Raw genomic sequence first — 27,255 nt, forward strand, 5'->3', positions numbered from 1 at the left:
ATTTCAAATCCTAAAGCAGATTAGATATGAAGCTGAAGAAGAGTAAATATCATTTGAATTTATGAGGATACCAACTGCGACATACCAGCATATTACTAACTAAACCTATTGGCCTGTTTTGAGGATCCTAATTACAAAGAAGATCCCGATTTGTTCCGAGAACACATGGTATAAATTGTCTAATCGAAATATATTCCGGACCTGTCGTTCATGGAATCCTAACAAATTAATTAACAAGTTAATCCATTTTCTCTGTTAAGGAGCTGAGGACTTTGAGTTAGAGATGAGAGGATAGTTTCTTGTTCTGGTACGCAAGGGATCTGTCTTGACTTTCATAAACTTATGTATTAAAAAATATTCCATCTCCGTATTGTCACATATGGGGAAATTGAACCACTGAAAATTGTATTACATGAACCATGGGGAATAGACTTTATAATGAGCTCACATACATGAATCTTCATGGGGATGCGCATGTCGTCACAGGCTATGGAATCTTAAAACTACCACTATAATTTTTGTTCCGTTAATGGAATAGAGTATCTACTAATTTATGTGCTGATTTGCCATCTTCGTTCTCTTGGTCACCCCCGATGTAAAAGAATATCTATGTAAACTGTCTAATTTATTTACTCTTTTAATGAAAATTGATTCAACATGATTATTGTGTAAATTTGCATTCTGTCAGTGAAATCATTAACCGATTTAATTTTGAATTATGGGCGCTCATTACTTTAAAATTATTTCATTTTCTTTAACTTTCATTTTAATCAAAGTCTATATAATATTTCTTATAATTTGTATTTTCATCGCATATTGTTGGACTGCGTTATAAGGTTTCTCAGAACATCCACCGGTTTTGAAATATATCGTTCTATTATAATCCTCTTATCAATGAAAGCGACTTTGAGATTGCCAATAGTTCATATGGAAAGTTACAGAGTTGAAGAGCAGATGGGCTCTCTCTTGTCTAGAATACAAATTTGAATAGCCTTGTTGCAATTCCATCGCCCCGAATACTTGTCCGGCAGAATTCCAGCCACCCAGTTCTTTCGAGGCCCTTGCACGTTACACAAATGGACAGGTGAAGGGTTTCCTCAAACTCTTCATCCACCGAGAGAGAGACGGTTGCTTATTAAAGGAGATGAGCGAAAACTTAATTTCCAAGGCGCTCCTCTTGGAGCAGTGCTGGTCAGCAGTCCAGAGTGTTCCGGCCCGCTGCTTTTCCCGCGGCCGACTTTAATATCCGAACGGCGATTTTCTCGGTCCAACGCAAGACGCGGCTCCATGGCACAGAGTCAACAGAAGGCCCGGATGATGGACGTCACCTCCCCCCCTGGTCACCCGATTCACTCGCGTAAGCACACTCACAATGCAAGGGGGGACGCAGAGCCTTCGGGCGCATCTTAGAGAGAGAGTGTCTTTTCCCCCACAGTCCACTTCTGGAGAGGGAGAGAGAGACCCCCCTCGCCTACTTAGTGACTCCGCGCACGACTCAAGGGCTCATTTTACAGTCACGGCGGATAATAATTAATTCTGCCGTTAATTGCTAATCAATCCTCCGTTGCCATGGCAGCAGGACCAAGCACAACACTGCTTGCTGGAAGTTTCCTCCACGCTCGAGTTGGCGCGCGCGTACCCCTTCCCTTTCCCCTCACGTGTGTGTGCGAGACTCTCTCCAACACTTAATATGGCTTGGACAAATATCAGACCGTCCCTAATGCACATCCTTCGCTCTCTTGCAGGGAAGGCCGTGGAGTGGTCCTCCCCCAGAGTTCAGTGATTACGGACACTTGTCAATGAAGCGTTCCACAGAACAAAAATGTCCCCTCCTCGAAGTTCAACAAATGGGCAACAACGGATCTTAGAGGGAGAGAGAGAGTCCATTGGACCGTATGAGTCTCGGTCTCGAAATGTCTTTTAATTCCGTGTGGTGAGTCTCCCCAATCAGGTCTCTTTCCTCGGGAGCGCTCTTCCCCGGAAAAAAGACGAAAACTCTTCGGATTTCCGGAATGGGCTCTTCAAACCACGCTTCGGTTGGAAACATTCTTGGGTCGTGTGTTCGATTGCGGTTTCTGGAATCGTTGCTTCTGAAGGACCCCCCACCCTCTCTTTCTCCCTCTTGAAGGGGGGTGGGCAAGCGTGCGTCTTCTTTTCGAACGTGTCTCGATGGCCCCAGAAACAGAAAAGTGGTTCTGAATGCGGTTGAAGAGGACGATGATTTTCCAATTCGCAGGCACACGGAGCGACACTCCAGGGCTCAAGAAATTACCTCTCGGGAAATTTTCCGTGAAATCAGACTTCCGTGCAGGTGGGCTTTTCAGAAGAGCACCAAAAGACGGGCTTTTAAATGCCCAGTGAATGCGGGGAACGAAGAAAGAAAGAAGATTCGGATGGCATTCGGTTCATTCTTGCACATTTAATATCGTGTTCGAATAATAACCTTTCTTAATAGGATTGCAAGAAATTTCTTAAGAGGCACGCAATTAAATCTGTTTAGAATACTTTTACCGTAATTTTTAAAAACTTAAAATGTTCGCAAGCAAACTCTTCTGTTAAGTAGATATCAAGCGGTGAATACCAAAACTTTAATATTCAAGTGCCAACTTTTCTTCACGATAGTACAAGAAAACTCGTAATATAGCTTGAAAACTTGTTTTCTCCTTAATATGAATAAGTCGTCGCTTAACAAACATTCTAAAAGTTTCTGAAAAACTTTCTGTATTAAACACATTTTATTACTTCAATCAAATCTTTAAAGCAATATAGCTTCTTAAATAAATAAATGTATTTTCATACTTTGAGGTTCTTTTTAAGCCTATTTTAAAAAAAATTGTTATTTTTTGTTATTCATTTTTTGAGCTTGAATGAATTTATTTGACCTTATTAGACGACATATAGCGATATTTTGAAATTTACTGTCTTTTCAATTCATATCGGAACGGAAAGGATTCTGAAATATCTAAGATGTTTATGGGTGTCCGAAAGATTTCTGTTTTTTAACTGTTACTTTCACTTGATTGCAAATTTAAATAACAAAAATTCCGAAAATCATTGAATAATCCAGATATATCATTTATGCGGAATTAATAAATTCGGAATTTTAAATCGGTGTCATTCGATTAACGTCCATTTAGAATATATTTGAAAACTATTTGAAGACGGACTTTGTAATTTTGTTCCGTGGTCGGAGAAGAGGATGACTCCTTGTTTAACAACAAACTTACTGGACATTCCTTGTCATGTTAACATGCGGACAAGTGACCCCCTCGAAATGAATCAAACATGTAACAGGACTATATAGATGCTGGTTCTCCTCTACAGCTGATCTGGAAACCCAATTTTTTTTCTCCAGAGCTGAGATCTCACCACTAGAACATAGTGGCCCCACTTCGAAGTTGGATGGGTGAATGGTTTTGGCGAAAAAAATGGTTTGGCGAATGTTTTGGGCGAAAAAAATCGAATTTCTTGCGGCATAAGTTTGATAAAAAATTGTGGATAGAATTTGATAAAAGTTCCGTTTTTAAGATTTAAAAAAAAGTAACTGAAGAATTGGACAAAATTAGACGAATAAAATCTTTGGCTAGAATGGAAATATAATTAATTTTTTTTAGAAATTTCAGTGTTTTAGAAATTTCAGTTTTCTCCTATAAAGCCTTTTCCTAATTAAGGGAAGTAGAACGCGATACTGATTAAATAGGGAAAATTCAAAAGAATACGATGGTAGCTAAAATTAATTTTACATGTGGCACCTATGGATTCTTAAAAAAACAATACCCCTTTGTTAATCGTGTATGACGTATAAGGAGGCTATTCAACTTAATGGCAGCAACTTTTGAAGTCAGAGACATACACCTTTATAACCGACACATCTTGATTTTAAAATAAATCTCTTTCGAAAAATATTATGCTTCTTATTGGCATTTCAGTTAATAATTTTAATCACTTTTTTCTTAATAATTTATTAATTTATTTTGTTGTCGTTGACTAAAAAATTGATTTTATTGTGTGCAATTTAAGAAATGTACACGGTTCTTTCTAGTGTATTCATACCTGTTTTAGTCTATAAACGTGACTTTATCAAAACGGGATTGGAAGTCTTCAACCTAAATCATTTTCAAAAATAATGTAATATTCAGTGCTCAGAAATTACATTAATTTTTATCCCTTCAGCATAAAATTTTCTTTTCTTAAAGTCATGCTCAGGTTTTGCAACTGAAAATAAATTGAATGATACTATGTATCGTATGCATCGTATTTAGATGCTTCTTTTCTTCACAAAGTACTTAATGTTACTTATATTACTTAGTTCTAAAGCATCCATTTCTAGTTCTCAAAATCATGTACTGTCTCTCAGGAACACTTTATTCAGGTAATTGTTTACCGATTTCCGCATCCCCCTTTCTTTACAAATCTATATGCGAACACCGACTCCCGAGAGGGAGGGTGACAGCGAAAGGGGGAGACGAATTATGCTCCTACTCCCCTGCCCAATTCTGCTCTCCACCCTTTTCCTTCAAACGCGACATTTATTTACTTTTTGTTGCTCTTCGACGTTACTTGTTGAGTAAATACTCTGTAACCGTTTCTCCTCTGAGAGGTGGGGGCGGGGGTAGGTCTCCCTCATCCCTTTTTCTTATAATCGAAATGTATCGAAAAATATAAAGGAGCCGAAGAGAAGAAAGAGATAAACACGACATTAGCGTTTCCAGTAATTTCACCCAGGAAGAAAAAGCGTGGGGGGGGGGAGAATTGAGAAATCTGAGGGTGGATGTAATTTTCTGCCACAGGGGATATAACCGATGGGGGTAATCATTTTCTTGAGACAACATCCCGCGATTAAATTTCATCATTTGTTCATCCCCAAACAAACATTCGCCAGCGTTCTGGCTTTTCCCATTAAATGGTGGATCCCTGCCCTGTCTTAATCTACAGGTATGGGCACAGTTTGGAGCCTTGCAGGAACCACTGAAAGGGTTGGGTCGTTATTGGTTATCGGTTCAGAATTTCTTCTTGAACCAATCCACCCCTTTTTACTTACTTGAAGTTACGGATGCGACATCTTTTCATTTAAAAAAAGGAACGAGTGGTCGTAAATATGATCGATTTTTGAAGGGGACATAGTTATTACTTTTTTTCTTCAGTCATTTGGTTTGATTCTTGATATCGATTGCAGATATTGTATGGGCAAACTTCAGTACAATATTTTAGAAGTATTTTGTTCGGAAAGGAATTTTTATAAAATTTAATTTTTCCATGATTAATTTTCTGCTCGAATCACATGATCTATTTTAATTTATTATTTCATGTGCTCATTCACATTTTATATATATTTTTAAACAGCTAGATTAAGTATGGTAATTTTCTATTAGATGGCAGGTAAACAATAAAATTCGTCGATTTGTAGAAAGGTCAGCGAAAGTAAGCTTTTTTCGCTTATTGAAAACTGAAATTCATCGGTTTGTAGAAAGGTCTTAGAAAGAAAGCTGTTACCGCTTTTCGAAAAGCCTTCGCACTTTATTTGGTCTTCATAATTAGGTCTGGAATCATTTACAGAGTGTGTCAGAAAGACTTTTACAAAGTTTAAGAATAGGTCAGGAATATAGTTAAAAAAACAGAAAATTGACTGCGACTGTAATAAAGTGTCTTCTACAGACAGTTGAATAATACAGTCAATAAAATAATAGTATAGTCGAATTGTATTTTGACATGGAAAAAATATATTTGAACAATTTTAGTTGTTTAAGTTTTTGAGTTAGCTGTCTAAATCATGTCTGTATGTTTGAACCGGAGTATTTTGCCAGATAAAAGAGGGAAAGAACGGTTAACACTAGTATTTTGCGTTTAAATAAAAAGCTATTAATCTCAGAATAAAATTTTGATTTATAAAGTTGTATTGAAATCATCTTTAAAATAAACGATAAAATGTTATAATAATTTAATTAGGCCAGAAAGAAGTTTTAAAAAATGAGAATTTGGAAGTACTATGTTTCATTTTTTAAAAATTTTAATAACGTTTTCCAAGCTCTACGTAAGTACTTTCATATAGAAGGAAATTACCGGTAAAATTTTGAAATTGATATTTTCCTTATTAAAAAAATTAAGAATCGTCGAAAATGTCTATTGGTGCTTTCCTATCATCCAGAATTCGCGGAACAAAAAATATTAATTTTTTGATAGATTCTTCTAATCATTCTTTCATTTCAAAGAGCACTGCAATCGTCGAGTTAAAGTTTCAAAAATTTCGCTCTTTTTTTTCTTGTAAATTAAATTTTTGTAAATAGTTATAATTTGTGCAGCTATGCTGTTGCACTATTACAAATTTATATTCTTTTTATCCTTATACATTTGATCTTTTCCTTTTTACTTATTTCATTAATAAAGAGCCTATTGCAGTTGTTACTTCTTACGTTTATGATTTCATGTTCCATTGTGAAAATGATATTTTTTTTGAGTGCCTGACCTACCCTTAAAGTCTAAAAACGATTTCTCGGAACATCTTGAATATTCCTGCGGAAGAGACTGGGGCACTACATATTTGCAGGTCATAATTTGTCGGATAAGTAAGTGAGCTCTCGCTTCTTCTAGTTTATACTACTTGTGTAGGGTTGAATGGCCTCTGGAAGCAGTTCAATCCTACTCTTTCATTTCATACTCTTTCAGTGACGTGGCGTCGTACATACTGTGGAGGAATAAAATAGTGACTGGAGATGGCTCTTTGGACTCCACTCTTATTTTTAAAGCCTCGTTCTGTTTCTTTACTGATATAGTCATAAATCTGCCCTATGACCCGTTATAGGAACATCCCCACCTATGGACGTCGATCGGGAGTTCCAAGCAAATTGTCGCTAAAATGAACAGACATAAAAATAACCCCGGAAAACCACAAGAGAGGGGAAAGAGGTCAAAATGTGCCTGTCTCAAGACGCGTACGGGCCTTCGGAACGGGGCTTATTATTGATGTTGCCTGTGGAGGCAATTCAACTCTGCAGTATCATTCCTTCATAGTGGTGTGACATCGTGACTGGTGAATGGCTCTTTGGATTCCACTCTTTAATTTTGCCATTGATACTGTGACGGCTATCATTTAGATAACCTCGGGAAATCCTCCCGAGGGCTAAACTCCAGTTTGGTACAGGCCTGGTCTCTAAACCACTGATTGTTCCTCTTTTCACGTAAGCCAGCACAAAGTATGGATTTCTAGGTATTGAATCCTTGCGTTCGTATTATGTTTATACATAGGAATCATTCTATTCGGATTTATAGATTTCTGATATACTCAAATTTTTCTATTTCTCTGCCGTTGGGAATTCCTAATTGCGTCACTCAACGGTTATTTTTTGGAACTACATCGTTATCAGAATCACTAATTTAAATATTTTCAAAGCAACCATTATCACTTTTTATATAAAAGTCAGCATTCATTCAGAATGAAATCCTTCATCACTATTTTAAATTTTACTATACACTTCTTTCAATAATTTTCTTTTCGAGATTTTAGAGACTTAATTTTGAAAATATTTTAAGAACCGAAAGCGTGTAACCATACTTAAACGCTATTTGTAAAATGTTATTTGGAATTCTAAGTACCTCTGAGGCTTGTTAATTTATAATAATATAAAATCATTATGACTCTTTTCTGTGGTGTTTGAGATTAGCTTTATGGTATGGAACAGTAAAAAACTTTTAATGGCTCAGAGTAGACATACGACCGCAAAGGCATAAAAATATTAAGGTCATTGTTTTTACAGCGATATTTGGAAAAAAACTAGAATAGATGAAATCAAAATTTAAGATATATCCAGAAATGTTTTAAAAGAGTAGATGTTTGAATCACTAGTTTTGTTTATTAAACAATGGGTCTTTGTCTCTCTATAGGTATGGACATAGAATATTGCATTGCATCAGTCGTCAAAAGGGTAGCATCATTATTGCTTATCGATTTGTGATTTCTTATGGAATCAATCCCTCCTTTTCTACATACAAACTTTATTTTTTAACTCTTACGCTACTGATACGACCCAACTGGCCGTGCAAATTCCATGCTGGCTGACCAGTTTCTGTCCCAAATGAAGGTTGCGGGATGTAAAGGAGGACACCCTTGGTGATAACTCATTTTACATCTTGAATCTGTCGTTTGAAACAAGCCGGTCCACCAGTATTGAATTTTCAAGGCTGGTTGGGTTGTATCAGTAGTGCATGCCTGGGGGAGGGGAAAGGGAGAATTTCTTCGTCGTATATATATGATGGATTTTTAAAGGATGTTATTATTTTTTGAATTTTTTTTTTTAATTCCTGATTTTTTCCCCACAATTATTGTGCTTGCGCGCTCTGTCTTGACAATTTTTAGAAATAATTACATTCAAAGAAAGAAATATAATTCTATACAGTCAATGGTTAAATATCTGCATAAATCGTCTGTTCATATTTTGAATTAGATTTCAAATGTTTTTTCAAAAACTGAAGAGTTTTTTATCAATTAGATTTAGTTAAAAAAATTTTTGACTTATTTCAACATTTGATATTTACATGACCGCGTATTATTTATTCTTTTACCTCTTTTCAAAAAAAGCAATTTAACTATCAATTGTTATTAATTAACTATCTATTAATCGATTATTTTTATTGGACTGTAGAATTATTATTTATAAAGATAATTTCTGCCTATTGTTGTATCAGAATTCAATTACTACTTGTAATAATAATGGGAATAAATCAATATTGAAACTCGGATGTTTATTTGGTTTCAGAATTTTTATATTTGAGGCTTTCATTCTCTTTCCAACTGACGAAATGTCCGAAAATAGAGTATTGCAATCGCCAAAGCATTCAAACTCTGAAATTTTCATGGAATATTTCAGACTTACATGAGTCTGAAAAACATTATTTTTGGAATTATGTCTGTTTATATCATTCTGTCTGTCTGTGAAAATAATAAGTCAAAAACGTCTTCAGCCATATAGATGAAATTTAGCACATTACACCAAATTTGTAGATTTCTGTAAAATTTTGAGCGAAATCCATCCAGAAGAAGTCTGTCTGTCCAAGTACAAGTGAACATGATAATATAGAAGTATAAAATTTGGTATACAGATTGGACTTCTAAAGTGTAAAGCTGCATGAAATTTTAAACCAAATTTGTTCAAGAGTTGAACTTCTATCTGTTCTTACCATCGAATGTAATTGCATGAATTCAAAAGTACAATGACATGAATGAATGGAATTTGGTGCATGTTTTTAATATTTAAAATGCAAATCTTTATCAGTTGAATCAGATTTGTTGAAGGAGCTCTAACTATTGATTTGTGTCATCACTTACATGTAAACATAATAAATAAATAGTGCAACTACTTAGATAAGTGTAATTTAGTATGTGATCAGTAACATTGTAGATCTACATCGTGTTGGTTTGAATTAGTTTTAAAAAAAAAGATTTTTCAGTAATATTTTAAATAGCCCAAAACTCTCATTTGAGGATGAAAGTAAAAGTATGAGCACTCGCGATGTTCAAGGCCTCTCTCAAGGTCCAAGTTTATGCTGCGGTGAAATGTAATAAAATTTTCATTAGTAAAAAGATGAGAAAATGTCGGGAAAAAAACCAATCTTGATTATTATTATTATTATTTAGTTTTCTGAGATTAACTGTTGTAAATCAAGACATTTTAACCCAAGAGTTTTTTAAAAAATTAATTTCAATTTTTGAGTCAGTTTCATTGTTATAGTAACATTTTTTAAGCAATGAGACACGTTTGATTCTTGCAAATATCGTGCTTTTTTGGCAACTCGCTAACCAGTTAATTTACTTTCAAAACATAAATTATAAATGTTCTATAATTCTCTTAAAAATTATTAATTCTGAGTAATTAATTATTAGACACAGCGTGGAAGGACAATTTTCAATCTATTTTTCATTTTCTCTGTTTTATTTTTAAAAAATACATAAAAAGAATAAGAAAAGGATGAGACAGTCATGGTAATAATCTAAAGAACGTTCGTTAAAATCCATTGAAGTATTCCTGGTATAAAACCCATTGAAGAAGGTTGTTCATTATGAGTTTCATTAAAATTAGTTTAATTGAATTACCTTTATAATGCATTGAATTCCTTTGAAAAATATTAGCAAAAAAAATCGATTTTTAAATTTAAGAAATATTATTAACTGCATGTCTTTTTCCGTTTTGCATTTCATTTCTCTTATAGAAATAAACATATTTAATCACATTTCTTCTTTTCAGGAAAAGAAAGTGATCTTCGGAAGCTGAATATTTCTTGAAGAAGAGAAAAAGGTATGTGAATTTCAATTATTAATTATCAATATTTCAAGAATGAAGAACGTGAAAACTACTTTTAAGAATAAAACAAGACGTAAACCAACTCATTATCCGGGCCAAGACCCCTATCGTTCCAGTAAAGATTTCTGAACAGATGATTACAAAAATTTCAGTCATTCCGAAAGATGTAAAAGAAGGAAGGGGTGGCGGATGAAAAAAAGGGGGTTTTCTCGGTGATTAGTGCCTCTAATCACGATGAGCCTTCTTCTCTCTTTCCTCTCCCGGAAATCAAGGAAAAGCATTCCGCTATCGTTCTTCCAGGAAAAACGGGAAAACAAATCGTCTGCAGCGATAAAAAGGGAAAAAGATGGGGAAAAAAGTCACGAAACCGCAGATGGAAGTGAGAAAACAGTTAGCGAAACTCCTCGACAGATTTTCGCGGAAAATACCCCTCATTTGCATTTCTTGAGATATCACGTTTCCAGAAAGGAGGGGGGGTTGGTTCGGAAGGGGGGTTTCGCAGGGAGATATCGCTTGCGCCTAGGTGGAAGGAAATGAGCGCTCCGCCGGAAATGGTGCCCATTGATTAGCAGGGACCTCGTTCATTAGTGAAGCATTAATTATAGAACTTGTCTCCTAGAGATAAGGCCAGGGACATCGGTCCTACTCTTATCAGTGCACCCCTTCGCCCCCGCCCACCTCCTCTACTTCGCAAGGTGGGTGAGGAGTAAAGGCAAGGACACCCCTTCGCCTTCTCAGAGTGAGAGAGAGAGAGAAGTGTAAGCGGAATGAGAAGAATTAGGTTTTTGCCTGCCTAATAACTATATTAAGCCCGTGAAACCACTATCTCTACCCCTTTTTTTCACTTTTTTCTAACGAATTTCATTGTTATTTGGTACCGAAAGAGATAAAATGGGCAACCCACTTAAGAAAAAACGGGGTTTCTGTTCTGTTTCTTGGAGTACAGCCCTGAGTAATTTATTCATAAAAGTTTCAGTTATGGCTTAGTTCGTTGCTTAAAAAATTATACTGAAGAATATCCATGTAAGTCGAAGAGAATAACCTGATGAGACAAGAATAATTATAGGGACAAATTGAATAGAGAAATTCCAAATTCGATTCAAGTTTAAAGGGAGGAGGGATCTTAGAATTCTTCCTGTGTTCTTGTGTTATTTTATCATTGGCACATTTATTATTAATATTCTTTACCGAATGAGATAAAATGTTCAGTCCACTTAAAACAATCTCCTACTTTCTCATGTTGAAGAATACTTCCATGTATTTTAATTATAAAAGCTGAAATTGTTGTTTAATTCCTATCATAAATGTTAGCCTTTAATAAGCTAAAAGTGAAGACTTATATAGACCAAGTTGATCCGAGAAACCCGGAAGTTTAGGGTAGGAAACTTTAAAGTGCTTCAGCTACCTGCATGCTATTTTACTTTATTACTATTGTTGCAATTCTGTACCGAAACATATAAAATGTGCGACTAACCAGAAAGGAAAAAAAATAAATATTCTGGTCTTTTTTTTTTTAAGAATATATTTGTATAATTTAGTGATAAATACAGTTGTGGTGTCTTAATTCGTCATATAAAAATTGCTCTAAACAATGCTTATGTAAGTCAACAAGAATATAGAGGTAGTAAAACTAGCCAGAAAAATTCAAGGTTTGATGATAATTTACGGTTGGAAGGAATTTCAAACCTATTTTTCAGTTATTTTATTATTGTTGTTTTAGTGCTTATGTGGTATCATAAAAGATAAATAATCTAACTTACCTCCTTTTACCTTTATATTTTTTTTATTCATATTGTTACTATTGGAATTCAGCACAGAAGCGCTACCTACTTAAGGAAAAAAAAAGAAGAAGAAAGAGCGAGTGCTGTTCACTCTGTCTGGGTTGTTTGGATTTCATTCTTTATTTTAAAGTTAACCGCTTACTAAGTAATTTCATTGCCATGCCATCATTCTACTCATTTGTTATGTCTGAAGATTGGAAACCTTGAGTTCAAGAACTACATAACATTACCCTCAGATCGGCAAATTTATGTTAAAGTTGTCATCAGTAAACTTAAAATGAGACTCTGTCTGACTAAGAAAAGCTATTTAATAACATTAAAAAAATAGAAAATAATAAAAATAAGAAATTTTTTAAGAATTCAAGAAGTAGAAATCAAATTTTTAATCAAAAATATTGATGCGAAAATTTTACAAAAATTCGAAAAAAAATCAAGGGATTCATTACAGCGGGTATAGGATGAAACAGTCCAACGGGCTCAATAACAGTAAATAGCAGCACACTAGTAAGAAATCGGTAGTAAACTACCGTAACAGTGAAAAGCGCTCAAAGAAATTTCAACTATTCTCTCTCAACTTGACTATTCCTGATGACACAACTCATCCAACAGTCAGGAGCAATCGTTGCTGACAGATTCAGTACTGACTGACTGACTGTAGCTCTGTGGTCATTATTTTTATAGTTTCCATGATAAAGCAAATAAGGTTCTAGAAAGATCAACAAAAACCGCATCCTATGGATCCATCACCAAGATTCCTATAGATTCTAGAATCTTCCGTTTTTTTTTTTTTTTTTTTTTTTTTTTTTGCCAATAGTTACCAAATTTGTTGCCAAGACAGTGTTCAGCATCCATCAAAGCTATCTGCAAAACTGTCTTCCCTACTAAGAGACCCACTCCGCTGTATAGCGACATTACCAATTCGTAACAATATAAAAGTCATAACAAATTGGTAAATCAGTGAGCACTGTAAACATTGCTGAAAGGAAATTCGACGCAAAGTAAAATTCGTGAAAATTAAAAATATGTTGCAATTTTAATTAACGTTTCAATATATTTTGCTTATTTCAATCATTGTTTCAATCTTTTATTATTTAATCTCTAGATATTTTATAAAATATTATCCTTATAGTACAATAAAAAAATCTTTTTGTAAATACATTTATTTATTTTTAATATTATTATTCTTTTATTACTTAAATATTTTTCAGATTTTTCCTTATATTTCATCTCTTAATCAGCTATATCACATATTTTAAATCTTTAGATTTTACAAGAGACAGAAAAAGGAAAAAAAGGGGGAAAAAAAACGAATTTTTCACGACTATAACGAATATTTCAAAACTTTTTCACACGTCATATGAACGTGTGGTCTCATATAGAAAAAAAAAATCAGAAATTATAATATAATATAATATGAAATTATTACCATATTTGAAATAATCTCCGATCGTTTCAAAAAATTATTTTTTGTCATAAAAAGAAATAAGTCTCCTATCGTATTCATAATTCCTGACTTTCGCCTTGGATCTGTTTTGAAGTTAAATTCTATGAAACAGGTGAATATGCCCTTTGGAATCGGAGGTATGGTAACAGATGATATCTCCAATTATTAAGGGGGAATAAACCACTGTCAGTAACTTGCCCTTCTTTATAATCGTGTGCTCTTGAAATAATACTTTTTATAAAAATGTAAGTTTTTTTTCCCAGCTCCACTTACTGGCGCGTGTTAGAATTTGGAATTTAACAATGTTGCTCAAATTCTTAAGGACAGTGAAAGTTGCGCTTTCTTTTTAATGGGAATTTTAAACTCCAGAAGGTGATTTCATTTCTTGTTAAGAAAGAAAATGCTTTGTAGATGATTCTCCTTTTTAGATAAGAGTATTTTGCTGAGACCGAATGGAATTAATTTGTACTAAACAACAAAATGAACTGGACTATCTGAAGAAAGGTTATAACCTTTTTTTTGCACTTTCCTTTATTTTTCTTTTATTAATATTTCAAGCAGAATATTATACTGTTTCGTATTTTATTCTTAAAACTCACATAACACTTATATATACTGCATCTAATATCTCTACTAATAATAAAGGAAAATGTGTATGTATGTGTGTTGGCACTACACAGGACAGACCGTTTGACGTTGAGCTACAAAATTTGGTATTGCTAGTATTTGGAGGGTTGAGAACGTGTACTTTGGGGCGAAATTTTTGAAATTTTGATTAGATTTAAAATTAAGTAAAACTATAATGTTTTATCTCTATAATTTCCAAAAATATTTCCTTACAAAAATGATTTTACACCATTCCAAAGTTCCAAAAATTATTTCCCATGATGCCTACTTAGTTGCTGTTAAATTTTTTTAGTCTAAATTTAATTAGCCTTTTCAACATAAAGTACATTTTACAACAATTTTTTATTGTTCTAAATGAAGCCCAAATTGTTTTTTCCTTGTTTCATCAAATATATACTCACGTGATTTTCTTTCGCCTTTGAAAGCAAAGAAGGTGAAATCTATTGTATATCTTTATTGTTCTTATAAGGAATGCGTAAGTGAAATTTAGAAGAGAGATGGATCAGATACGTTTTTCATAGCACTATAATATCATGTAACTTGATATCGGATGTCAATAGATTGCATGATGTCTATCAGGATAGTTAATATGCACAATGAACAGAATATATATAAAGCTATTTATCAGTCGGGCTGCAATAATCTGACTGTTGGATGGATGCATGGGCATGAAGTTATGTTTAAGCGATTTTATTGAAATCAAATACAATTAATATTCCACCATAGCTAGTCATCATGCACAATTAGTAATTGATAAGAATAAATTGTAAAATATCGGTATAGGGTTAATTTTTTTAATTCGGACCAGTTCTTGTCAGTTTTAAGATTTTAATTGTTCCTTCTGATAAGTTTAGTTTCTTCCTAATTATTTTTTTTTTGAAATCCAGTAATTATTATTTGAATAATTTATTGATTATTACTTAAATGATCATTTATAGTCATGGTAAAATACTACATTATTATCAGTTTAACACATTCTAATTGATTGCCCTCAATTTATTTCGCAACGCATCCGATGCTTTAAGTCTGCCTGTATCGTTTTAAAAGACATTCTTCACAAAATTAATTGCCACATCTTTTTACTTTCTTAAAATTGATTGGTTTTTTATAATTAGATCTAATTCAAAATAATTCAACTTTAAAGCTTTCTTACTGTTTTTTACCTTTTACCATAAACATTGAAAAGTCATGGCAAAGGATAAGATTTTATCTATGAGTTTATAAAACAAAGATTTAATTCATATCATACATTTGGCGCAGTATAATCAAAAATGGTTTTTGCACCATTAAACTCTATTAATCAAATCAAATCAATTTTTAATCAACTGTTCATTTTTTTAATAAAAGCAAAATTTACTTAATATATGAATTATTAATTATATGTTATTTCAATTATTGGTGATAAATAACCTTAACCTTTATAGAGGTTTGATTCCGTTTTAATTAAATGGTAACTTTCTTTAAAATTCTATTCGTATCTGGGAATTGTTGTTTAATTTTTTTTAAAAAAAATTCTAATCTATAAAATTTGCTACTTCATTTTCCAATGATATTTTCATTCTTGACTTATATCCTGCATCTCATGAAGTTGGTTTCATCTACAACAGACATTCGCAGAGGAGAAAACCGTTTCTCAGTAGTTCTCCAAGAGATTCGTTTTCCTGCGAGGAACAATGTGAAAGGAAAAATTCATTTCACAGTAGAAAATTCTTGTCTCAAGATTGATCAACTTGCTTTCTTTTATTTTATTAACTTGTTTCTTAGAAAAAAATAATTGTACTGCGAAAAACTTTCTCCATTCCACGCTGTCTCGGTATTTACTTAGCATAACTGTTTCAAGAGAAAACTGTTTTATCTAATTTTGGAAATAATTTAGCATTTTAGCAGGAATGAACAAAATTAATTTTCACTGAAATTCAAAGACTATATTTGTTTTCGGGATCTATTTAATAAGGAATACATTTTGCTAAGGATTCAAAATTAGTTTTTTAATAAAATTTAATAACTTTTAAATTAAATTTAATTTTTTTAATAAAATTTAATAAATTTTAAATTAAATTTAATTTTTTAATAACATTTTTTTAAATTAATTTTTAATAAAAAAAATTTCCAGTCAATTACCCATATAATATAAATAAATGAATAGGATGACTGCCTGATATTTAAGTTCGAAATTTTAAAAATTATATTCATTTTAATTTATATTTCCCTTTTCTTTTCACTTTCTCTTATACGAAGTATGCGAAAAATATTAGAAACGTCAAAAAATTCGAATTCCAGATTTTGATGAATCTACACTTCCGTAAGTCTGAAATACACGATTTTTTTTTTTTTTTTGCATTATATCTGTCTGTCAAGATAACTAAAACGACTACAACAACTTCCTTTTTGTCGGCTGAAAGATGGTTTATGGAATTACTACAAAATTTGGAGATCTTTATTAAATTTTTAATGAAATCTTTTCATAGGAAGTCTCCTTGGCTGACTGTTCAGTCAAAAGTAAACTCAAATATTATAAAACGCACAAAGTTAAGTAAATAAAATCTGGTACACAAATTTAGAATGTAAAATATAGATTCTTGTCAAATTTTGAACCAAATCCATCAAATTGTTGACCGTTTATCGGTCTGTTTAACTGTAATATTTACTGTCTAATGGTAATATTTAATAAGATTAAAGGCACAAAAGAAAACGCATTATTTAATAGCTGATACTGAAAAATATTTTTTGGACCATGCAACAATAACTGTTTATCTTATGAAGTGGGTATCTAACCATTCTTTTCTGATTTTAGCCACATTTAATTTAATCTCTATTGAGAAGACACTTATCTATACAAAGAGATTAAAAACTTTTTTATATGAGAACAATTTCTTCCGAAGACTATACAACACATATTACTGAAAGCATCAACATTTTTTTTCCTGTCATGGCGAGCAGGAACAGATGATTCTGCTTTCACCAGTATGGGCCTTGAGGGAGCAAAAGACATCTTGTAAGGGATCCTAATGGCATATCACTTTTTAATGAGAAACGGAAAAACGATTCATCACTACCTGTTGTGCCTTCCTCCGAAAATACGTCAAGACACTAATTGCAATTAGTGTCTCCGCTCATTGCATTAGGGGCCGCACAGGGGCGTGGCCCGCAGTCACGCACCCGCTTCTTTCACTCATCAGCCGAAGAAAGACCTTCTTTAGATGAAAATGAACGCTCTTTTTGTGAATAATGGTCTTTCAACCAATCAGCTAAATAAAGTTAAGAAGTAGTAGATGATCGGCTATCCCTTAGTTTCTTCAGGTGTAGAGGTTTAATTATCCGAAAGTAATAGTTTATGGAATGTAATTAGTTTCAAATTTCGGTCGCGTTGAAGAGAGTAATTCCTCGAGTTTCTTTTCAATCAGTGTAATCGAGAATAATCTCCAAACTGAGCATCCCAATCGATCTTTAATCACATGATTAGTAGAATTTGACATGCTATTAAATCGATTGGGACTAGTATTATATATGCAGTCATGTCCGTGAATCCAAATCTCTTAAAAAAGTGGAAGTCTGACACTTTATTTTGGTCAAAATGACCACGGAGCATTTAGTCAGTATCTAAATGAAGTGTAATTCAATATCTAAATATCTAAAATGAAAAGAGTAATTCCTCGAGTTTTTTTTTAGTTAACGCATTCGTGGATAATTTCCAAACTGAGCATCCCAACTTAGTCGATCTTTAATCACATGATCAGAAGAATTTGTAATGCTATTGAATCTGTTGGTTCTATTTTGGTCTAATATATATAGTCATATCCATGAGTAAAAGTCTCATAATAAAGTGGAAGCGCCTGACATTTTCTTTTGGTTAGAGAAATAGAGTTGACTAAATGCTTAATTCTGACTTAATTACTCCAATATATGGCATAGATTGCCTTCCTCGAGAATATTCAAAAGAAGCAGATCCACATTTAACTGCGCATTCTAAAAGCTGCCTTTAAATGGAATTCTGTCACATTGTTATGTAAAATTTCAAAATGATAATAACTAATTTCATTATAACAATTTTTTTTGGACGGGGTGCTTAAGTTGTTGAGCTGGCTATCCCAAACAGATCTCTCATGCTTGCAACCAGATATATTGCTGGATAAGGGTGGGTGGGGAGGAATGTAGATATTATAACACTGATACTTAAAGAAAAAATTAATAATTTCAGAGGAAATATTGAAATTAAAAAAATCGTAGGTATGAAGAATGCGTATACAGTTAGCTATAAAATGTAATGTCAGCTAAATGAAATGAAGTGATGTATAAATTAAAAAAAAATCTTAGTTAATGCTAGTTTGAAAAAAATCATTTTTTATTTAAATTAAATTTTTGGAATTCCTCTTATATAAGTGTTACACCGAGTTAAATCACTGGTAAAAATTTCAAATCAATATCTGCATTACTTTTTGAAAAATAAAAATACGAAACATTAAAAAAAAAAAAAAAAAAACACGATCGTCGAAAAATATCAGTAAGTACTTTTTCATGAATCAAAATTTGAGAACTGAAGAAAAAAAAACAATTTTTTAAAATTGGTATAAAAAATAATTATAAAATAAATGTTATTTCAAAAGTATTGCTTTACAATTTCAGATTGTTGTAAAAGTAGTTTGAAAAAGAAAAAAAATCTTTGTAACGATTGATTCTCAAAAATGCTTTATATAATAAGACTCTCGAGAATAATAGTTTTCAGGCTTAGTGACTATTTCTAAATATTAACTTCAAATTTACATTTAACCATTTTTTGGACGTGAATATGGTGGCTTCATGTTCATATGACAGAAAGAACTATTATTTATTTGTTACGAAAGATTCAGTTTGTTCTTCCTTTTGTCCAACCTAAAATTTCGAAAATTGAGGTTGGTTGTGCTACATGTTACGAGACGAATTTTAGAAATGGAATTTTTCGGATTTAAGTGAAATTCTTCGGAATCTGGAAATTGAATAGATTGAGAATTATAATGATTTCTCTTTGTTTAAAAAAAAATTACATTCAGCATCAAAGATGTTAAAGTGCATATAATTTAACCCTTTGACCTTTCTGGGTCTATCAGACCATCATCAATGCCCCAAATATATATAATCTAATTAAAATTTTAAATACTTTCTAGTATTTAAAGTTTTAATTAGATTTCTCATATTTGGGGGCATTTATGATGGTCTGATGCGAGAATCTTGGTTGTGAAAGCAAAATTCGAAATTCGACTCCACCGAAGAACTGCTCTGCAAGCGTGGCTTGATGCACATTAAACCCTTTGAGGTCAAATAACCACCCTCTGGTACGACATGGAAGTCTGGTAGAGGGGATTCCATTTCAGGTGATATGCTTTTCCTCTTTCCATTCCTCAAAATTACAAGGGCCATTCCGAAATAGCCTTCATGTTGTGGTAAGACGAGACATAAATATATTTAAATTTATGCTTAAGTCATTAAAGAATGTAAAGGAGATTCTGCATAACGTGAAGAAACGTACCAAAGAAATTTTTGTTCTTTATTTATGATTAATTGTTGTTTTACGTTAATTATTCATTTAAAAATTAATAAATGCTTAAATGACATGTAATTACACTTCATAAAATGAAAAAAAATTCATTTGATGTCTTTTTTACTTATTTTATTAATAATTGGAGCGGAATATTGATATAATTTCTGCGTTAGTTTATTTTTCCAACAGAGATTCATTACATTTGCGGTCAAAAATGTGTTTATTTGAAAAAAGGAAAATGATTGATTATTTAACTTGTATGGAAAGGAAAAAAGTTTAAATAATATACAATGAGGGAAAAATGAGTTTTTTTTAAACTTGGATATTAAAACGAAATTATTGAATAGAAAAGCAAAAAAAAAAAAAAAAAAAAGTGGAGTGGGGGGGGGGATAGAGAGAAACAGCAAAAGATTAGAACAGATGTGAGGCTTTACAGTCTTCATAAAGGCAGAGAATAATGTCTTTTCGAGTTTTTATTTCATTTTTTGATAAGATTTTTAACACTGATTCCAGATCATTTGAATTGTAGAAAGGAATAGCTTGAATTGTTTTCTCGATTTTATTTGAGATTTCACTGAACGACCGTAGATTTTCATAATGGGAGTTCAATAAAATGATGTAATGAACGAAAAGCGTTTGTTAACGAAAAGTCTTTAATCTATCAAAATACTGTAAAATAAAACAGAAAATGCTAGACAAAACTTAATAATAATAGAGATAGCCGCCAATCAGCAGTCACAATAAACTAATCAACGAATAAATCACCTGCTTCTCATATGACATCCATTTCTGTAAGCTCCAAATTAAAACAATAAACCCTTCTCGTCCCCCAAGAACAGATTTAAACTGTCAGATTCTTTTCCACCTCCTTGCAAACGAAGATTTCATCCTCGCTCCCCCCCCCCCTCTTTCAAAAGAGTAGAAGCAGGGGGGATGCGTACTCCCCTTCGATCCTCTTCCCCCCGGCACGAGGAAGATGGGGCAGGAAGAGGAGAAAGAGGGAGAGAGAGAGAGTATCCACCGCACCTACGTGTCAAACTTGAGAAAACCATTTAAACTGGACTGTCCGAGGCACTTGGACGCAACCCCGAACAATCATTAGCCGGGTGCCGGACTCCTCTCTCCTGCTACGGACAGCAGGGAGAAACGCCGGATCAATCTTGCTATACCCTATGTGTAATTAACAAGGCGCCTACAACATCAATTAGCCCTCCCCCCGACACCGTATCCGGCCCCCTCACTCTCCCTGCCTAACCCCCACCCGCTCCTGCTAATTAACTTCATTAACCACTCCTGGCCAGCGCCAGTCCTGGTCAGACTCAGCGCTCGCCTGCATATGGATATGTATGGACACACATCCGTTCATTTGCGGGCGCGATACCTTTGTGTTCTCCAAGACAACCGACGCTTTCCAATCAACTGGACGCCGCTCCGGTCTTGGTCTCCCGGAGACTATCGAGGGGGAGGGGGCATTCCTCCACAAAGGGAGGCAAGCCAATTTCAAACACTTGTTGAATCTTTTAGAATCTTGATCAGAGTTCAGACTGCCCATTTGCTTGAGATCGATAGCCTTGTGGCTTTTTGTTCATCTGATGAGTTTCAGAGCACAGAACTTCAATAAATAACCTGGTTATGTGTTAAAGTCATCACTTAGTGTTAGCTCTATCATAGAGACTCATATTTATATTCTTAAAATTGGCTAATTAGGCCTGTGACAGAGGGGTGAGTAATGAGAAAAATACTAAAGTTACTAAATATTCCTCACAAACAATTGTTTGCGACGCAAGTTTTAGTAATTATGTATAGAAAGCTTAATGGTTTAGAGAAATTATCCACATAGACTTCACAAATTGCTCGCTATCCAAAAATCAAATCAAATTCTACGAAATATATTATTTTTTAAAAAGTCTTGGGGTCAAAAGTAAGTGATCAGTTGTACTTCATGAAACTCAACCAATGTAACCCAGTTCTATTTTAACCTGAGTGTTCAACTTCCGTTGTTAAAAAATACAGGGTGAGTCAAAAGTTTCCAACTAATTTTCATTTCCTTTTCAAAAAAGTGACAACTGGAAACCGATATAAGAATGAGATAAATCCGGTATAGTGGTTGATTCTCGTCACTCATTGGTATAGAAATGGTATGGGGTCAGCAATACCCTAACGATGACAGAACGTGCTTCTTCAGGAAAGGTTGTATTGTGGCCGGTGATGGCCCTTAGAGCTTAATCTCAGTTCCCGCCAATGCTGTCGTAACGTACGATCATTTATATATATATATATATTTTCCAAGTGCCTCCATTTGCCGAAATAGCTATGATTACTGGAGATACTTATTAAATATTAAAGAGTCTTGGAGATGTGACATCTCTCGACGGCTAGTTTTATGGAATAATAGAAATCCTTGATTTGAGGATCAAAATGAAAGTAGTGCAAGTCCCTTTCAAATGAAGTGAAGTTTATAATTATAACCAGTTCGCAAATCCAGCTAAATTCCGTTCTACCCCTCTGTTAAATTTGGACCCAAGAGACCGTAAAAATAGAATAGTACATTATTTTTTTATGATGTTATTTTCTGAAGAATTAAAAAAAAATTGCTTCCATCATTATACTTTAACACATTTATTTAAACTAATTTGAAATGGACATTATCCTTCTGTAGATGTATTTTATTAACAGTTTAGAATAAGGTGGTAGCGAAATTCGTTAAGAGAAAAATGTACGCCAAGCGATTGGAAAGTAGCCATATAGGCAGCATAAAATTTCCGATCTTACAAATTGATTGGTTTGGAATTTTGATTTAGTCTTTGCAATTTAAAGGTTTATGGGAATTGTGGGTTTTCTACTAAAATAGTAGATAGGTGAGAAATAAAGATAAATATTTTTTTTAAAACAAAATGATTAATGTTATTAAAAATTTTATTAATTTTAAAGCTGGTAATTTCTATAAAAAAAAGGAAATAATTTGATGGTACGCAGTTTTATGAATACCACAACTGTACCATAAAACTACGCATTAAATAATATAATTGATATTATATTATTGTTCAAAAAAAATTTTTTTAATGAGAATTTCTGGTGAAGGATTCATTTAATAAAAGCTTTAAAAAGTATTTAAAAATTATGACCAGAAAATACAAGTTGCAGGTGTGTTACTTTCGAATACGAATATTATAAGTGTAAATATATGAATAATATACATAGCCGAAAAAACGAAGCTTTTGAAATTATTATATAAGGAAAGGAACGATGAAATGATGCGTCAGTCTGCATCATCGCAACGCCAGAGCAAAAAAGAAATGTGTTCCTTGAATGATTTTACTATGACCTTTTGATAGGGATTTCTTTGATACGTGTCGATATAGGATAGGGAAATTTAGGTATCTTTGAAAGGTGGATGTAAGTGTTAGGGATTTTTACCCCTTCGCTCGGAGCGTGAGAAATTGCAATAGTCATCATATTTCTAGAGCGTGTGTTAGAAATAATAAAATAAAAAAAAAAGTGAGAATTGGATCAAGAAATAAAAGGAGATTTTAAGATGAAGTTAATATGGGCTAAGTTAAGACAAAAATTAGTAAATTAATTAGGATTTAAATTAAATTATGAGATATCATTTCCTATACATATACATACAAAATAACATTATGTTTACAGAAAATTATGCAAAATGCTCTAATTAAATGAATTTATTAAAACTAAAGTTCTTGAATGAGTCAAGTTTCTCTGAATGTAACTTCATTATTACATTTTTTAAACTGAAAATAAACATTTCTGTAAAAATATATTTATTAAAAGAATAAGGATATGAAATTTTTTATTTAAATTTGTTATTTTTGGTAATTTATTGCCAATTTGCATACCTGTAAAAAATTACTATTTATTATCATCAATAATAATGAAGTGTATGTATTTTATCCATTTTGGTTATGCTATTTTCAGTTATGCAATATTTCGTAATACTATATTCATAAGTTACATATTTCTAAAAAGATTTCTACTTATTAAAAAAAAATAAGGGTATGCAATTTTTTTTATTTTGAATTTGTTATTTTTAGTAATTTGATGTCACTTAATACTTTACTGGCAATTTGCACACTACTCATGCAAAATCACTGTTTATTATTATTAATAATAATGAAGTGCACATTTTGGATATAATTTTCAATAATTTCAATGCTTCGTAATACTACATTTATAAGTTATATGTCTCTAAGAAGATTTCTACTTATAGAAAAAAAAAAGGGATGTGCACATTTTTGTCTTGAATTTGTTATTTTTATTGATTTGACTCACTTTAATACTTTATTCGCAATCTGCGTACCTGCAAAAGATTTGCTCATTATTAAGAATAATAATGACTTGCAATTTTTTTAAATCCTTCTTGGATATGTTATTTTCAGTAATGCCGTGTTTCGCAATACTATATTCATATATATAAAGATTTCTACTCATTGAAAAAATATATATAAAATAATGATACGCAAATTTTTGATCCATCTTGGATTCGTTTCTTATGTAATGCGGTTCTTCCTAATAACATTAAAGTTCTGAGTATAACTTCTGGAGCGGTCTTTCGTCGCTGAAAACATCGTTCGCGAAAGGCGGGAATGGCAAAGGGGAAAAAAATTCAACATGAGAGATTATTTATTGCATTTGCAGTGTGCGGGGAGGGGGTGCAGGGAAGGTCTAAGTGGGGGCGATCTCGGGAGACAGGACTTAGGAATCAATTAGCCTTCATCGAAGTATTGTTTTCGCTCCCGGTTAATGCCATTTGGTAAGTCTTTTGTCTTTTCGCGGATTAGAAGACCACTTTTTTCATTCTTGCTGTCGACAAATTGACTTTCTTATTTTTAGTCGAGGGGGTCGTCCTGCAGTTTCGTTAGGGTCTTCTGAAGTTCATGCCCTGTGTTAACACAAAGGAAAGTTTTAAATTCTGTCAAATTTAACAGTCGATTTTTTTTTTGTTCAATTGCATATTAGGCATCCTACAATTGACTTATATTTATATATATAAATTCAATATGGCTCGTTTCAAGTTTAAATTCATGACAGGAATATTAGTACATACAGGAATATAATACTTGGATCTCTATCCTCTGATCAATTGGGTTAAAATTGGTTATAGATCTAAAATTTTGGTGCCAAGATGTTTCAATATTAATTTCCTAACCTTGTCTATCAAACGTTAGGAAATTAGTTAGTTTATTTAGTTTTGCGTTTTCCAAATACAAATCTGCATTTTTTTTTTTTTTTTGTAAATTTTATTTTTATTTCGTTTAGCTCATTCCGTTTTATAGTTGCGGAAAAAAATATAGAAACAAAAATAATAGACAGAAATAACTGACAAATAGATAGACATTATTCCAAAAATCCTTGTATCTTTTATATCATATTAATTAATTTTGGGATGTTTTACGGTACAAGTATACAATGAGACTGAGCACAGCTCTCCTAAGCCCACGAAAGATGGGGAAAGAGAAATTTGCCATCAATTAAGTAGGGAATGGTTCTTTATCATTCTTTATCTAATATCTATTCTCTAATAATTTTATTATAAAGAAAGTCAAAGGGATAAGTACGAATCTAATGTTGTGCGATTTCCGTTATTGATTAGATATGAATGATTGATTTGAGTACAGTGTACTTTCCGTGAAAAAATCGTCATTAATATGGATAAGAATTACACATATTTGACATATTCTTCTTTTAGTTTGTGCTATTCATGTACATAGAGAATCATTTCTTTTTGAATCGATAATTTTGAAATATTTTCTAAATGATTTCCTCTTTTCCGTATCTCCCATGGATTTTATAGCATTTCTATATTTCTCCGTTGCTAGTGTTAAAAATATGTTCAAATACTCTCTTTCTTATGTGTATATATCACTTTTATAACAATTATTACATCTGTTTGCCAATTAAATAAAGGCCTAATTTATACATTTTTCTCTCTGCATTTCAACCGTTATAAGAAATATGCGAGATATACTCATTTTAAAGCGTAAAAATATATTTTATAACTGCTTAAATAGCAGTATGCATTTTTTACTCTAGGTCTGAACCGAAACAAGAAGAAACCAGTGGGAATGGTCTCTTCAAAACTTTCTCGCATTATACTGATAAAAGTGTTATCCCAAAGAGCACGTTATATAACTTGGCGTACAATAATTGTGAAATATTAACCTTTGACGTAAATGTAGCCTTTTTACTAGATCTATCGAGTATCCTTGGCGAGGTTTTAGGCGATTAATAGTATCCAAAAATTGAATTTGTATTTTAGACATGTTTTTCCCAACCAATTGCGTTTACAAGTTCCTGAAAGTACAGACCGACAAATGGCGAATCCTTCATTGAATTTGGCTCAAAATTTGATAAATCGAATTTGCTTTGTAGAAGCATTTTTCACTACCAATTGAAACAAAAATTTGTAATACAATTACACTTGTAGTCACAAAATCACATACCAAATTTAATATGTTTATGTCATTGCGTTTTCGATTTATCGAGTTTAAATGTTTCTAAAAACAAATATCAACTGACAGTCAATCCCGTGTTCGATTAGGCTTAAAATTTGAGAGGTGTCTAAGCTATAAGTTAATTTTGTGTATCGTATTTTATCTATCTCTCCGCTTTTTAGTTATCGTGTTAAATTATATTCGAATAACCGGACAAACAGACTTCCTCTGAGCAGATTTTGCACAAAATTTCAGAGAAATCAATAAATTTGGTATAAAGATCGTATACCAAATTTCATCTGTCGAGATCAATTTACGTTTGTCCCAGAAAGACAGGTGGACATTGTTTTCCTCAGGAGGGAGGTCTAAAATGTGGAGATTTGTCAAAATCTGAAGTTCGAATTTTTTGACGATTACTATATTTTCTCTTTACTACGTATACGAAAAGAAAAGGGGTGGGGGGAATACCCTTAACTTAAAATAAAATTTTCCTTTTAAAAAAAAAAAATCTGAATAATACCTACTAGAAGTTTTATTGAATTTCTCCTTAATTTTTCTTTCAGGAAATCCTTAATCCTCTTCTAATTGTAAAAATTGTTTGGAAAAGAAAAGAAATCATAATTTAAAATTTAGTCTCTATTAACTGATTTTCGATTATCCGAACTGATTTCGTTTCTAGGCAGTTCATACAGTCAAGGCTTTACTGTACTTGTACTTTGTACATTTCGTATACGAAGCATAATAATAATAATAAGCGACTCGTCTTGTATTATCGAATACATTCATCTTCTCCATGAGCTACTTAATTTAATCCTGAAAGCAGCATTGATTCACTTTTCACCCGTGTCAGTATGCAGATGACCCCCCCAATCCATCGAAGAGCATTCGTAAACTTAGTTTCCGAAGTCGTCGCTCTTCATTAAAAATGCCCGATTCTATTCGTTTAAGATCTCCTGTGGTTTCCGATCTTTTTATTTCAACGACGAAGAGCGCATTCGGTCCTCTTTTTTTTTACCCTCTATACGTTTTAAACCTCTTTCACGAAAAGAGACGCGTGTCTCGATTAATTCAATTGGTGCCCGGCACTTTTAAATGAACGCTTAAAGTGCTTAAGCCGATCCATAAAGGATGGAGTGGGGGGGGG

The 27,255-nt window shown here is 32.7% G+C and overlaps 1 protein-coding gene across 2 annotated transcripts in view; it reads left to right on the forward strand.

Moving 5' to 3' along the window:
* Positions 1-27,255, forward strand: part of LOC129971567 (homeobox protein prospero-like) — a 391,670-nt gene that overhangs the window by 119,711 nt on the left and 244,704 nt on the right. For both annotated transcript variants that reach the window (XM_056085453.1, XM_056085455.1), the window contains exon 2: positions 10,236-10,286. The gene's annotated coding sequence lies outside the window, so the exon portion shown is untranslated. The remainder of the gene's footprint in view (positions 1-10,235; positions 10,287-27,255) is intronic.

The sequence above is a fragment of the Argiope bruennichi genome, chromosome 6, assembly GCF_947563725.1.
Source record: "Argiope bruennichi chromosome 6, qqArgBrue1.1, whole genome shotgun sequence".
NCBI classification, from domain to species: Eukaryota; Metazoa; Arthropoda; class Arachnida; order Araneae; family Araneidae; genus Argiope; species Argiope bruennichi.